Here is a 16,239-nt window from a genome sequence, read left to right as displayed (position 1 = left end):
GGTAACTAAATCCAGTTGAATTCAATCTGTTTTTGAGAGTACTCCTTTTGATACATATTTACCCATTGTAGAAGTGCTCAGAAAGTGACTTTTTTGGTGATAAAAAAATATAAAAGGTTCAGATTGATATCATTTAAAAGCTTACAAACAGGGTTGTGAAATTAATTTATAATTGAAGATTATAATTTATCTTGTATTATTATGTCATTTTTAACCTTTCACATCAACCTTTAACGACACTAAGGTAACCTGCCTACATGACTACCGACCCGTAGCGCTCATGTCTGTAGCCATGAAGTGCTTGAATAGCTGGTCATGTCTCACATCAACACCATTATCCCTGAAACCTTAGACCCACTCCAATTTGCATACCGGTTGAACAGATCCACAGATGATGCAACCTCTTTTGTACTCCACACTGCCCTTTCACACCTGGACAAAAGGAACACCTATGTGAGAATGCTATTCATTGACTACAGCATTGCGTTCAACACCATAGTGCCCTCAAAGCTCATCACTAAGCTAAGGACCCTGTGACTAAACACCTCCCTCTGCAACTGGATCCTGGACTTCCTGACGGGCCGCCCCCCAGGTGGTAAGGGTTGGTAACAACACAGCCGTCACGCTGATCCTCGACACGGGGGTCCCTTGGGGGTGCATGCTCAGTCCCCTCCTGTACTCCCTGGTCACTCATGACTGCACGGCCGTTCACGACTCCAACACCATCATTAAGTTTGCCGATGACACAACAGTGGTAGACCTGATCACTGACAACGACGAGACAGCCAATAGGGAGGAGGTCAGAGACCTGGCCATGTGGTACCAGGACAACAACCTCTCCATCAACGTGATCAAGACAAAGGAGATGATTGTGGACTACAGGAAAAGGAGGACCGAGCACGCCCCCATTCTCATCGACGGGGCTGTAGTGGAGCAGGTTGAGAGCTTCAAGTTCCTTGGTGTCCACATCACCAACAAACTGACATGGTCCAAGCACACCAAGACAGTCATGAAGAGGGCACGATAAAACCTATTCCCCCTCAGAAGACTGAACAAATTTGCCATGGGTCCTCAGATCCTCAAAAGGTTCTACAGCTGCACCATCGAGAGCATCCTGACGGGTTTCATCACTGCCTGGTATGGCAACTGCTTGGCCACTGACCGCAAGGCACTACAGAGGGTAGTGCGTACGGCCCAGTACATCACCGGGGCTAAACTTTCAGCCATCTATGACCTCTATACCAGGCGGTGTCAGAGGAAGGAGTCGTCTACAGGGAGAAATGCATCCTCACAGACAGCCATTCCTGGTTCATTGGAGAGGAGTCGTCTACAGCCAGGGAGAAATGCATCCTCACAGACAGCCCCTCCTGGTCCATTGGAGAGGAGTCGTCTACAGCCAGGGAGAAATGCATCCTCACAGACAGCCCCTCCTGGTTCATTGGAGAGGAGTCGTCTACACCCAGGGAGAAATGCATCCTCACAGACAGCCCCTCTTGGTTCATTGGAGAGGAGTCGTCTACACCCGGGGAGAAATGCATCCTCACAGACAGCCCCTCCTGGTTCATTGGAGAGGAGTCGTCTACACCCGGGGAGAAATGCATCCTCACAGACAGCCCCTCCTGGTTCATTGGAGAGGAGTCGTCTACACCCGGGGAGAAATGCATCCTCACAGACAGCCCCTCCTGGTTCATTGGAGAGGAGTCGTCTACACCTGGGGAGAAATGCATCCTCACAGACAGCCCCTCTTGGTTCATTGGAGAGGAGTCGTCTACACCCGGGGAGAAATGCATCCTCACAGACAGCCCCTCTTGGTTCATTGGAGAGGAGTCGTCTACACCCGGGGAGAAATGCATCCTCACAGACAGCCCCTCCTGGTTCATTGGAGAGGAGTCGTCTACAGGGAGAAATGCATCCTCACAGACAGCCCCTCCTGGTTCATTGGAGAGGAGTCGTCTACAGGGAGAAATGCATCCTCACAGACAGCCCCTCCTGGTTCATTGGAGAGGAGTTGTCTACAGCCAGGGAGAAATGCATCCTCACAGACAGCCCCTCTTGGTTCATTGGAGAGGAGTCGTCTACACCCGGGGAGAAATGCATCCTCACAGACAGCCCCTCCTGGTTCATTGGAGAGGAGTCGTCTACAGCCGGGGAGAAATGCATCCTCACAGACAGCCCCTCCTGGTTCATTGGAGAGGAGTGATCTACAGGGAGAAATGCATCCTCACAGACAGCCCCTCCTGGTTCATTGGAGAGGAGTCGTCTACACCCGGGGAGAAATGCATCCTCACAGACAGCCCCTCCTGGTTCATTGGAGAGGAGTCGTCTACACCCGGGGAGAAATGCATCCTCACAGACAGCCCCTCCTGGTTCATTGGAGAGGAGTCGTCTACAGCCAGGGAGAAATGCATCCTCACAGACAGCCCCTCTTGGTTCATTGGAGAGGAGTCGTCTACACCCGGGGAGAAATGCATCCTCACAGACAGCCCCTCCTGGTTCATTGGAGAGGAGTCGTCTACAGCCGGGGAGAAATGCATCCTCACAGACAGCCCCTCCTGGTTCATTGGAGAGGAGTCGTCTACAGCCAGGGAGAAATGCATCCTCACAGACAGCCCCTCCTGGTTCATTGGAGAGGAGTCGTCTACAGGGAGAAATGCATCCTCACAGACAGCCCCTCCTGGTTCATTGGAGAGGAGTCGTCTACAGGGAGAAATGCATCCTCACAGACAGCCCCTCCTGGTTCATTGGAGAGGAGTCGTCTACAGGGAGAAATGCATCCTCACAGACAGCCCCTCCTGGTTCATTGGAGAGGAGTCGTCTACAGGGAGAAATGCATCCTCACAGACAGCCCCTCCTGGTTCATTGGAGAGGAGTCGTCTACAGCCAGGGAGAAATGCATCCTCACAGACAGCCCCTCTTGGTTCATTGGAGAGGAGTCGTCTACACCCGGGGAGAAATGCATCCTCACAGACAGCCCCTCCTGGTTCATTGGAGAGGAGTCGTCTACAGCCGGGGAGAAATGCATCCTCACAGACAGCCCCTCCTGGTTCATTGGAGAGGAGTCGTCTACAGGGAGAAATGCATCCTCACAGACAGCCCCTCCTGGTTCATTGGAGAGGAGTCGTCTACAGCCGGGGAGAAATGCATCCTCACAGACAGCCCCTCCTGGTTCATTGGAGAGGAGTCGTCTACAGGGAGAAATGCATCCTCACAGACAGCCCCTCCTGGTTCATTGGAGAGGAGTCGTCTACAGCCAGGGAGAAATGCATCCTCACAGACAGCCCCTCCTGGTTCATTGGAGAGGAGTCGTCTACAGGGAGAAATGCATCCTCACAGACAGCCCCTCCTGGTTCATTGGAGAGGAGTCGTCTACACCCGGGGAGAAATGCATCCTCACAGACAGCCCCTCCTGGTTCATTGGAGAGGAGTCGTCTACAGGGAGAAATGCATCCTCACAGACAGCCCCTCCTGGTTCATTGGAGAGGAGTCGTCTACAGGGAGAAATGCATCCTCACAGACAGCCCCTCCTGGTTCATTGGAGAGGAGTCGTCTACAGGGAGAAATGCATCCTCACAGACAGCCCCTCCTGGAACATAGACCATATCGATGGCACCTGTAACTTTGTTCACAGGTACAATGACAAGTTTCCAACAGCAATATCTACAACAGCCATTTCCTCAGATTAGATTACATCTAATAAAGCAGTTGTACTCTGTCATTGATGGAATAGTATCACCAAATATTTAGGCTATTGATGATGCACTTGATTTTTCTCCGTTTCTACATGGTTGCAGTTAGCATTGGTTTCACTGTGAAGAAAGAGGTAAGCATGAGAAGTATGGGGGAACAGAATATACCAAGTTAAAAAAACATTATAATTAAAAGGTTATTCATTTGTATTGTAATGTAGTTTGGAGTGATCTACCATTGCTTCGATGGAATGTTATACACAGCAAGAAAAGGCCAGAGGGGCATTTTGCATTGGTGTAAGGATCAACGTTTCAAAGGAAAAAAGGTAAGTCCACTTCTTATCGCTTTGTGTGATGCACTCACATTTTCATAGTGGATTGTAATGCCTTATGTTAAACCAGGGGTTAGCAAGCCTGTTATTGTAATGCCATATGTTAAACCAGGGGTTGGCAAGCCTGTTATTGTAATGCCATATGTTAAACCAGGGGTTGGCAAGCCTGTTATTGTAATGCCATGTGTTAAACCAGGGGTTGGCAAGCCTGTTATTGTAATGCCATATGTTAAACCAGGGGTTGGCAAGCCTGTTATTGTAATGCCATATGTTAAACCAGGGGTTAGCAAGCCTGTTATTGTAATGCCATATGTTAAACCAGGGGTTGGCAAGCCTGTTATTGTAATGCCATATGTTAAACCAGGGGTTGGCAAGCCTGTTATTGTAATGCCATATGTTAAACCAGGGGTTGGCAAGCCTGTTATTGTAATGCCATGTGTTAAACCAGGATGTTAGCAAGCCTGTTATTGTAATGCCATATGTTAAACCAGGGGTTAGCAAGCCTGTTATTGTAATGCCATATGTTAAACCAGGGGTTAGCAAGCCTATTATTGTAATGCCATATGTTAAACCAGGATGTTAGCAAGCCTGTTATTGTAATGCCATATGTTAAACCAGGGGTTGGCAAGCCTGTTATTGTAATGCCATGTGTTAAACCAGGGGTTGGCAAGCCTGTTATTGTAATGCCATATGTTAAACCAGGGGTTGGCAAGCCTGTTATTGTAATGCCATATGTTAAACCAGGGGTTAGCAAGCCTGTTATTGTAATGCCATATGTTAAACCAGGGGTTGGCAAGCCTGTTATTGTAATGCCATATGTTAAACCAGGGGTTGGCAAGCCTGTTATTGTAATGCCATATGTTAAACCAGGGGTTGGCAAGCCTGTTATTGTAATGCCATGTGTTAAACCAGGATGTTAGCAAGCCTGTTATTGTAATGCCATATGTTAAACCAGGGGTTGGCAAGCCTGTTATTGTAATGCCATATGTTAAACCAGGGGTTAGCAAGCCTGTTATTGTAATGCCATATGTTAAACCAGGGGTTAGCAAGCCTGTTATTGTAATGCCATATGTTAAACCAGGGGTTAGCAAGCCTGTTATTGTAATGCCATATGTTAAACCAGGGGTTGGCAAGCCTGTTATTGTAATGCCATATGTTAAACCAGGGGTTAGCAAGCCTGTTATTGTAATGCCATATGTTAAACCAGGGGTTGGCAAGCCTGTTATTGTAATGCCATATGTTAAACCAGGGGTTGGCAAGCCTGTTATTGTAATGCCATATGTTAAACCAGGGGTTAGCAAGCCTGTTATTGTAATGCCATATGTTAAACCAGGGGTTAGCAAGCCTGTTATTGTAATGCCATATGTTAAACCAGGGGTTAGCAAGCCTATTATTGTAATGCCATATGTTAAACCAGGATGTTAGCAAGCCTGTTATTGTAATGCCATATGTTAAACCAGGGGTTGGCAAGCCTGTTATTGTAATGCCTTATGTTAAACCAGGGGTTGGCAAGCCTGTTATTGTAATGCCTTATGTTAAACCAGGGGTTGGCAAGCCTGTTATTGTAATGCCATATGTTAAACCAGGGGTTAGCAAGCCTGTTATTGTAATGCCATATGTTAAACCAGGGGTTAGCAAGCCTGTTATTGTAATGCCATATGTTAAACCAGGGGTTGGCAAGCCTGTTATTGTAATGCCATATGTTAAACCAGGGGTTAGCAAGCCTGTTATTGTAATGCCATATGTTAAACCAGGGGTTAGCAAGCCTGTTATTGTAATGCCATATGTTAAACCAGGGGTTGGCAAGCCTGTTATTGTAATGCCATATGTTAAACCAGGATGTTAGCAAGCCTGTTATTGTAATGCCATATGTTAAACCAGGGGTTAGCAAGCCTGTTATTGTAATGCCATATGTTAAACCAGGGGTTAGCAAGCCTGTTATTGTAATGCCATATGTTAAACCAGGGTGTTAGCAAGCCTGTTATTGTAATGCCATATGTTAAACCAGGGGTTAGCAAGCCTGTTATTGTAATGCCATATGTTAAACCAGGGGTTAGCAAGCCTATTATTGTAATGCCATATGTTAAACCAGGGGTTGGCAAGCCTGTTATTGTAATGCCATATGTTAAACCAGGGGTTGGCAAGCCTGTTATTGTAATGTCTTATGTTAAACCAGGGGTTGGCAAGCCTGTTATTGTAATGCCTTATGTTAAACCAGGGGTTGGCAAGCCTGTTATTGTAATGCCATATGTTAAACCAGGGGTTAGCAAGCCTGTTATTGTAATGCCATATGTTAAACCAGGGATTGGCAAGCCTGTTATTGTAATGCCTTATGTTAAACCAGGGGTTGGCAAGCCTGTTATTGTAATGCCATATGTTAAACCAGGGGTTAGCAAGCCTGTTATTGTAATGCCATATGTTAAACCAGGGGTTAGCAAGCCTGTTATTGTAATGCCATATGTTAAACCAGGGGTTGGCAAGCCTGTTATTGTAATGCCATATGTTAAACCAGGGGTTAGCAAGCCTGTTATTGTAATGCCATATGTTAAACCAGGGGTTAGCAAGCCTGTTATTGTAATGCCATATGTTAAACCAGGGGTTGGCAAGCCTGTTATTGTAATGCCATATGTTAAACCAGGGGTTAGCAAGCCTGTTATTGTAATGCCATATGTTAAACCAGGGGTTAGCAAGCCTGTTATTGTAATGCCATATGTTAAACCAGGGGTTGGCAAGCCTGTTATTGTAATGCCATATGTTAAACCAGGGGTTGGCAAGCCTGTTATTGTAATGCCATATGTTAAACCAGGATGTTAGCAAGCCTGTTATTGTAATGCCATATGTTAAACCAGGGGTTAGCAAGCCTGTTATTGTAATGCCATATGTTAAACCAGGGGTTAGCAAGCCTGTTATTGTAATGCCATATGTTAAACTAGGGTGTTAGCAAGCCTGTTATTGTAATGCCATATGTTAAACCAGGGGTTAGCAAGCCTGTTATTGTAATGCCATATGTTAAACCAGGGGTTAGCAAGCCTATTATTGTAATGCCATATGTTAAACCAGGATGTTAGCAAGCCTGTTATTGTAATGCCATATGTTAAACCAGGGGTTGGCAAGCCTGTTATTGTAATGCCTTATGTTAAACCAGGGGTTGGCAAGCCTGTTATTGTAATGCCTTATGTTAAACCAGGGGTTGGCAAGCCTGTTATTGTAATGCCATATGTTAAACCAGGGGTTAGCAAGCCTGTTATTGTAATGCCATATGTTAAACCAGGGGTTGGCAAGCCTGTTATTGTAATGCCTTATGTTAAACCAGGGGTTGGCAAGCCTGTTATTGTAATGCCATATGTTAAACCAGGGGTTAGCAAGCCTGTTATTGTAATGCCATATGTTAAACCAGGGGTTAGCAAGCCTGTTATTGTAATGCCATATGTTAAACCAGGGGTTGGCAAGCCTGTTATTGTAATGCCATATGTTAAACCAGGGGTTAGCAAGCCTGTTATTGTAATGCCATATGTTAAACCAGGGGTTAGCAAGCCTGTTATTGTAATGCCATATGTTAAACCAGGGGTTGGCAAGCCTGTTATTGTAATGCCATATGTTAAACCAGGGGTTAGCAAGCCTGTTATTGTAATGCCATATGTTAAACCAGGGGTTAGCAAGCCTGTTATTGTAATGCCATATGTTAAACCAGGGGTTGGCAAGCAGCCTGTTATTGTAATGCCATATGTTAAACCAGGGGTTGGCAAGCCTGTTATTGTAATGCCATATGTTAAACCAGGATGTTAGCAAGCCTGTTATTGTAATGCCATATGTTAAACCAGGGGTTAGCAAGCCTGTTATTGTAATGCCATATGTTAAACCAGGGGTTAGCAAGCCTGTTATTGTAATGCCATATGTTAAACCAGGGTGTTAGCAAGCCTGTTATTGTAATGCCATATGTTAAACCAGGGGTTAGCAAGCCTGTTATTGTAACGCCATATGTTAAACCAGGGGTTAGCAAGCCTATTATTGTAATGCCATATGTTAAACCAGGATGTTAGCAAGCCTGTTATTGTAATGCCATATGTTAAACCAGGGGTTGGCAAGCCTGTTATTGTAATGCCTTATGTTAAACCAGGGGTTGGCAAGCCTGTTATTGTAATGCCTTATGTTAAACCAGGGGTTGGCAAGCCTGTTATTGTAATGCCTTATGTTAAACCAGGGGTTGGCAAGCCTGTTATTGTAATGCCTTATGTTAAACCAGGGGTTGGCAAGCCTGTTATTGTAATGCCTTATGTTAAACCAGGGGTTGGCAAGCCTGTTATTGTAATGCCTTATGTTAAACCAGGGGTTGGCAAGCCTGTTATTGTAATGCCTTATGTTAAACCAGGGGTTGGCAAGCCTGTTATTGTAATGCCTTATGTTAAACCAGGGGTTAGCAAGCCTGTTATTGTAATGCCATATGTTAAACCAGGGGTTAGCAAGCCTGTTATTGTAATGCCATATGTTAAACCAGGGGTTAGCAAGCCTGTTATTGTAATGCCATATGTTAAACCAGGGGTTGGCAAGCATGTTATTGTAATGCCTTATGTTAAACCAGGGGTTGGCAAGCCTGTTATTGTAATGCCATATGTTAAACCAGGGGTTGGCAAGCCTGTTATTGTAATGCCATATGTTAAACCAGGGGTTGGCAAGCCTGTTATTGTAATGCCATATGTTAAACCAGGGGTTGGCAAGCCTGTTATTGTAATGCCATATGTTAAACCAGGGGTTAGCAAGCCTGTTATTGTAATGCCATATGTTAAACCAGGGGTTAGCAAGCCTGTTATTGTAATGCCATATGTTAAACCAGGGGTTAGCAAGCCTGTTATTGTAATGCCATATGTTAAACCAGGGGTTGGCAAGCCTGTTATTGTAATGCCTTATGTTAAACCAGGGGTTGGCAAGCCTGTTATTGTAATGCCACATGTTAAACCAGGGGTTAGCAAGCCTGTTATTGTAATGCCATATGTTAAACCAGGGGTTGGCAAGCCTGTTATTGTAATGCCATATATTAAACCAGGGGTTAGCAAGCCTATTATTGTAATGCCATATGTTAAACCAGGGGTTAGCAAGCCTGTTATTGTAATGCCATATGTTAAACCAGGGGTTGGCAAGCCTGTTATTGTAATGCCATATGTTAAACCAGGGGTTAGCAAGCCTGTTATTGTAATGCCATATGTTAAACCAGGGGTTGGCAAGCCTGTTATTGTAATGCCATATGTTAAACCAGGGGTTGGCAAGCCTGTTATTGTAATGCCATATGTTAAACCAGGGGTTAGCAAGCCTGTTATTGTAATGCTATATGTTAAACCAGGGGTTGGCAAGCCTGTTATTGTAATGCCTTATGTTAAACCAAGGGTTGGCAAGCCTGTTATTGTAATGCCATATGTTAAACCAGGGGTTGGCAAGCCTGTTATTGTAATGCCATATGTTAAACCAGGGGTTGGCAAGCCTGTTATTGTAATGCCATATGTTAAACCAGGGGTTGGCAAGCCTGTTATTGTAATGCCATATGTTAAACCAGGGGTTGGAAAGCCTGTTATTGTAATGCCATATGTTAAACCAGGGGTTGGCAAGCCTGTTATTGTAATGCCATATGTTAAACCAGGGGTTAGCAAGCCTGTTATTGGAATGCCATATGTTAAACCAGGGGTTGGCAAGCCTGTTATTGTAATGCCATATGTTAAACCAGGGGTTGGCAAGCCTGTTATTGTAATGCCATGTGTTAAACCAGGGGTTGGCAAGCCTGTTATTGTAATGCCATATGTTAAACCAGGGGTTGGCAAGCCTGTTATTGTAATGCCATATGTTAAACCAGGGGTTAGCAAGCCTGTTATTGTAATGCCATATGTTAAACCAGGGGTTGGCAAGCCTGTTATTGTAATGCCATGTGTTAAACCAGGGGTTGGCAAGCCTGTTATTGTAATGCCATATGTTAAACCAGGGGTTGGCAAGCCTGTTATTGTAATGCCATATGTTAAACCAGGGGTTAGCAAGCCTGTTATTGGAATGCGATATGTTAAACCAGGGGTTGGCAAGCCTGTTATTGGAATGCCTTATGTTAAACCAATTACATGGACATGGGGGGGACATGTGCCACCAGAGACTCTGGGTTCGCGCCCAGGCTCTGTCGTAACCGGCCGCGACGGGAGGTCGGGAGGGTTTGGCCGGTAGGGAAATCCTTGTCTCATCACGCACTAGTGACTCCAGTGGCGGGCCGGGCGCAGTGCGCGCTAACCAAGGTTGCCAGGTGCACTGTGTTTCCTCCGACACATTGGTGCGGCTGGCTTCCGGGTTGGATGGCGCTGTGTTAAGAAGCAATGCGGCTTGGTTGGGTTGTGTATCGGAGGACACGTGACTTTCAACCTTCGTCTCTCCCGAGCCCGTACGGGAGTTGTAGCGATGAGACAAGATGGTAGCTACTAAACAATTGGATATCATGAAATTGGGGAGAAAAAGTGGTAATAAAATAAAAAACATGGACAGGGGGGACCTGACCCTAGATCAGGACTTACTCTGAGACAACGCTTGATACACACGGCTATAGGCTACTCCTTGTGTTCCAGGGTGAGGATAATCGGCAGCTCAACCCTGGCCCTGTTCCTGATAGCCACGGGGGCGGCTGAGGCCTACTACCAGTATGGGCTGCACTGCTGGGACATCGCCGCCGCTACTGTTGTCATCCGAGAGGCCGGGGGAGTTGTCATAGGCACCACAGGTGGGGGTTCTAGAATAGAATACAATAGATTATTTGACTCCCTGTCAATGATGGGTGATAGGGATCGGTTTTTACAAACAGTTCATGTTTATTTCCATCAGGCTTATAATTTGTACTTGTATGTCCCCCTGTATTCTGGTCTCAAACTGAGCTCTCATCTGAACGGTTGTCCTGGACGAGGCAGCAATGAGATGGGTATATTAGCTAGAGCTTTCACTTGAGCAAATAACTAATGAGGTCCCACAGAATGCAAAGAACTCATGCTGTTATTATGGAAAAGTCCCTAGGGTTTCATTAAATCAGTTCTTATTGGCTTTCACTTTTTTTGTGATAGACATGGTAACTTTAGAATGTACAATTTGTTATTTGATAGTATAGTTGCTATCTCTTGAGTGATGACGTATGGACTGTGCCCTTCCAAGCCTTTGTGAGGCTGAGCTTGATATCTGTCTGAAGAAGTGGCTGGCTGCCCGCATTGTTCATCTCTTCTTCCCCAGGCCTGGGGTGTTGCACAAAAGGACCACTGTTGAGAGACGGAGGGACTGGGCGTGAGGTCGGGATCATGTGGTCAGCTGCCGTTCAGTCTCTGGCAGGCCAGAAGCTCAGCTATCAGCTCCTTCCCTGAAATGTAGGAGAAGACTCTATTCAACCTTTCAACCAGTTCCAAAAGTCTCTGGTAGTGGGCCGCAGTGGCGCCTGAATGCAAATTTGATTTAGATTTGTTTATTAGTTGGGAGGCTTTTGGTGGTGACGTTTAGAACTGATTCATGTGTCTATTTATAGTTTCTTTATAGAATATGTGGTTATAAGTTTGTTTTGATGGATGTGGGAGTTACATCAAATGTGTGCTTATGTTCCAGGGGGTCTTCTCGACCTCATGTCCTGAAGTGGTTGCTGCAGGAACCCACAACATGGCCAGTTACATCGTCCAGCAACTGCAGCCAATCGGCTACGAGTGGGATGACAGTGACCCTGGTTTGCAAAAGTAAAAGTCGACCTCCATCTATCCAGTGGATTCTCCTCCGCCTTTCACCTCAAATCATGAAATACTGCTGCAGAGTCTGCTCTTTTTTTAAAGGAGATTTAGCTAAAACGTAATGTTCCTCCTTTTACAGTTGTTTTTCAACTGCTTACACACGTTTTCAAAACACTGCACACATAAAATGTAAAATGCCTCACATCTCCTTCAAAGTGCCATAACCACATGTCAGAATGAAGCATTTGCATCAAATGGCAAACACTGCTTTCATAATAGTATATTTTTAGATATACCATATAAACACTGTTGTTGTAAATCTAAAGCTCATTGGTCTTTCAAAGGCTTATATCTACATTTCAATACAATGTTCTACAGTGAAAGTAATCTGCTGAGAGGGGTAACAAGTACACTGTAAACACCAATGTAATGTAGAAACAGAAAATATTTATTAGGCCAAACATTACTGTTGTATACAGTAGCATACAACAAAACCGCAAACCAAAAGTATATTCTTTAGAATAGAGTAAAGAACACAATTGTGTGTGTGGGTTCCCGGGGGGGCAGTCCAGGAATTGGTAGGGGGGACAGCCACCAGTGCTAAGCTACGCTTCATCTCTTCTCCGGGCCTGGGTCTGGCCACAATACTTTGTCCACATCACAAGATACATTTTCTCTTGCCAAACATGGAGGGAAGTATCTCCTAGCATGGCGTATCCAACCTTGGACAGAGGCAACCTCTATGTCCCCACATGCGTCCTCCATTGCCTGGAGAAGCGGCATGTGGGCATAGGGTTGGCGATCATACACTTTCCAGCACCAGGCTGAGAACAATTCCTCTATGGGATTTAGAAAAGGTGAATATGGGGGTAGGTACAAAACTACAAATTGTGGATGGGTGGCAAACCAGTTTTGGACCAGAACAGCCCGGTGAAAACTAACGTCCCATAAAACCACAAATCTATCAGGCTCCTGATCTGGATCAGGGACAAGCATTGTGTAAATTGCATCCAGAAAAGTGAGCATATGGCCAGTGTTGTACAGACCCAGTGTGGCATTGTGATGGAGGACTCCGTTTTGAGTGATGGCAGCACACAGTTATATTACCCCCACGCTGTCCGGGGACATTGGTAATTGCCCTCTGTCCTATTACATTTCTTCCGCGGCGCCTGGTTTTGGTGAGGTTGAAGCCAACCTCATCCACATAAATAAATTAATGGTGAATTACATGGGCATCCAGCTCCAATAATCTCTGTAACAGACAAAAGGATATACAGGTGAGTAAATATGGTATGTCTGAAGTACTGGAAGTAGTGTTGCATACATACCTCTACAAAGTCATGTCGCATATTCTTGACTGTCAGAGTTTCTCTCAAATGGCACCTTGTAAAGTTGTTTCATCGTCACTCGGTGCCGTTGGAGGATGCGTTGTATGGTCGACAGGCTTACAGCATTGATGTTGTTACATATGGTGTCATTATTCAAGATATGCTCTCTTATCTCTCGAATCCTTATTGCATTGTTGGCCAAAACCATATTGATAATTGCAGTCTCTTGTACATCTGTAAACAAGCGTCCTCGTCCTCCATGATGTCTTTGCCTTTCCACTCTGTACAGAATTCAAACACAGTATGTGTTCAGCATAGGAACCGTAAACAATGTACAAAAAAATGTAGCACAGCATGATAACCAACCTCATTCGTTTAATGCAGTGCAGTAAATGGATGGCTTAGAGTTAAATGTTTATGCAATACTATGCAGTCATACGTATTTTACAGTACATTACTGTAATGCTAAAATTGTCATTAGATATTTGCATACCTGTTCATTTCTGAAGGTTCGAATTATGGATGCCACTGTAAATCGACTCAAGTTGGGCTGGACTCAGTCCAGCCTCATGGTCAAACCGTGGTTGATCACATGATCAACAAGTGTTGCCCTAATCTCATCAGAGATGGCTCTCCTTCCTTCTCTTCTTTGCCCTCGTCCTCTTCTTCCTCTCCCTCCTACTCCTCTTGCTCTCTGTCCATTGTTGGCATCCATTGTTCAAAACAGGTAATGTGACCTTTGACCTATTTATAGGCCTATACTACAGTAAAGCAGTGATTGGTTAGTGATCAGTTAAGCTATTTGTGTTTGCACACGTGAGGAGTGTGTGTGACCTGGTGAATAAGTGTAGCATTTTGATTGGTTGTGTTTGGAAAAGGAAAGCAAGTCTCTTCCTGTTAGATTTATTTGTTTTAGGTAGAGAATTGTGTGTAGTGTTTTGAAAAAAAGTGTTTTATGCAATTGACAACTGAGTCAAAGGCTGAGAAATAGCTTATGGTTTTGGATATTTGGTGTGTAGTTTTGCACTTTGAGTGAGAGGTTTCAAAAATCGTGTGACATGAAAAGATTTTGTGTGTAAGCAGTTGGAAAAAAACTATTTTTACAGTTTATTGTAAGTATACAATAATATACATGGCCAGATAATCATTTGTGACTACATTGACAGTTGTAATCACATAGACTCTCCTTATCTCTTACAGTTGAAACACTGACTGAAGTTTGTCACCTTTAACTTGTTTTTTAAAACTTTTCTAAATAATGGATCCTCATACCAACAAAGGAAAATTGAATGTAGGTGTGTTTTCAATGACGTAATGAAAATAGTTGGACTAGGTTTGTATGGAGCTAGAAGTTTGGTTTGTAGTGATGGTTGTGGATGCTAAGACTTAAATCACTGCCAAAAATTATTTTCAGCACCGTTATTCACTATATTTTATGAAAGAAATCAAACAATCCCAGTAAAATCGTATTTTATTTTTGTTCTTGCCAGCTGTATCCCCCTGTTGTTGTTGGACTACACCTTTTCATTTGTTATTGGTTTTTCCAGAAGTATTTTATTTTTGTTCTTGCCAGCTGTATCCCCCTGTTGTTGTTGGACTACACCTTTTCATTTGTTATTGGTTTTTCCAGAAGTATTTTATTTTTGTTCTTGCCAGCTGTATCCCCCTGTTGTTGTTGGACTACACCTTTTCATTTGTTATTGGTTTTTCCAGAAGTATTTTATTTTTGTTCTTGCCAGCTGTATCCCCCTGTTGTTGTTGGACTACACCTTTTCATTTGTTATTGGTTTTTACAGAAGTATTTTATTTTTGTTCTTGCCAGCTGTATCCCCCTGTTGTTGTTGGACTACACCTTTTCATTTGTTATTGGTTTTTCCAGAAGTATTTTATGGCTATACAGGTAACAGCCAAAATAAAGGAACCAGAACTATAGTGTGTTAATAGGGTGTTGGGCCAGATTCTACAAGTATCTGAAACTCTATTGGAGGGACCTACCAGGTACAACCATACATCTGTAACCATGGGCACCCTCTTAGATATCATCCTGACCAACTTGCCCTCTAAATACACCTCTGCTGTCTTCAACCAGGATCTCAGCGATCACTCCCTCATTGCCTGTGTCCGTAATGGGTCAGCGGTCAAAAGACCACCCCTCGTCACTGTCAAACGCTCTCTAAAACACTTCAGCGAGCAGGCCTTTCTAATCGACCTGTCCCCGGTATCTTGGAAGGATATTGACCTCATCCCGTCAGTATAGGATGCCTGGTTGCGCTTTAAAAGTGCTTTCCTCACCATCTTAAATAAGCATGCCCCGTTCAAAAGATGTAGAACTGGTTCACCCCAGACTTATCTAAGACCAGGGCGTGACAGGCAGTTATCTTTGTTTTCTTTATTATCTTGGTTAGGTCAGGGTGTGACATGGGGGATTTATGTGTTTTGTCTGGTCTAGGGGTTTTTGTATGTTTCCTTTCTAGGTAGTTTTGTATGTCTATGGTTGCCTAGATTGGTTCTCAATTAGAGGCAGCTGTCTATCGTTGTCTCTGATTGGGAACCATATTTAGGCAGCCATATTCTGTGGGTATTTTGTGGGTAATTGTCTTCTGTCTTTGTGTCATTGCACCAGATAGGACTGTTTCGGTTTTCACTTTTGTTGTTTTGTATTTTGTAGTGTTCTCATGTATGGTCTTGATTAAACATGTTGAACTCTAACCACGCTGCATTTTGGTCCTCCTCTCCTTCAGCAGAAGAACATCCTGTGGCATTCAGCATTAGCGTCGACTAGACCCTGCGATATGCAACTTTTCAGGGAAGTCGGGAACCAATACACACTACGTACAACTGGATTATCCTATATAGGCCTGCTGAAAAGATGGTATTCAATAAGTTGATGGTTTATATTTAGGTTAAAGGTTTTTAGCTTTGGCATTCTATTAATTTAAAAATCATATTGTTTAATTATTTCATATATTTTTCATGTGATAAGGCCACACAGAGGGACTATATGTCTTGTGAAAGATTACACAAACTCTGGTAGTTTACTGGTAAACTTTTCCAGTATATACCTTCTCTTTGCAACCCTATTCAACCAAGCCTTTCATGTTGCCCCACTCAAAGGCCGACAGATGTCGCTGTTGTATACATAATCATTGTATCCTATTCTTCTATAAAAGCAACTCGG

At 44.1% G+C, this 16,239-nt stretch overlaps 1 long non-coding RNA gene across 1 annotated transcript; it reads left to right on the top strand.

Moving 5' to 3' along the window:
• The first annotated feature begins 10,562 nt into the window (after positions 1-10,562).
• LOC109909629 (uncharacterized) lies at positions 10,563-11,828 on the top strand. Its single transcript, XR_004203894.1, has 3 exons — positions 10,563-10,757; positions 11,255-11,385; positions 11,618-11,828. It is a non-coding gene; the product is annotated as an uncharacterized LOC109909629 (long non-coding RNA).
• The last annotated feature ends 4,411 nt before the right edge of the window (positions 11,829-16,239 follow it).

The sequence above is a fragment of the Oncorhynchus kisutch genome, linkage group LG18, assembly GCF_002021735.2.
Source record: "Oncorhynchus kisutch isolate 150728-3 linkage group LG18, Okis_V2, whole genome shotgun sequence".
In the NCBI taxonomy this organism is placed as follows: Eukaryota; Metazoa; Chordata; class Actinopteri; order Salmoniformes; family Salmonidae; genus Oncorhynchus; species Oncorhynchus kisutch.
The sequence above is the reverse complement of the archived record's forward strand: the minus strand, read 5'-3'. Positions and strand labels throughout refer to the sequence as shown.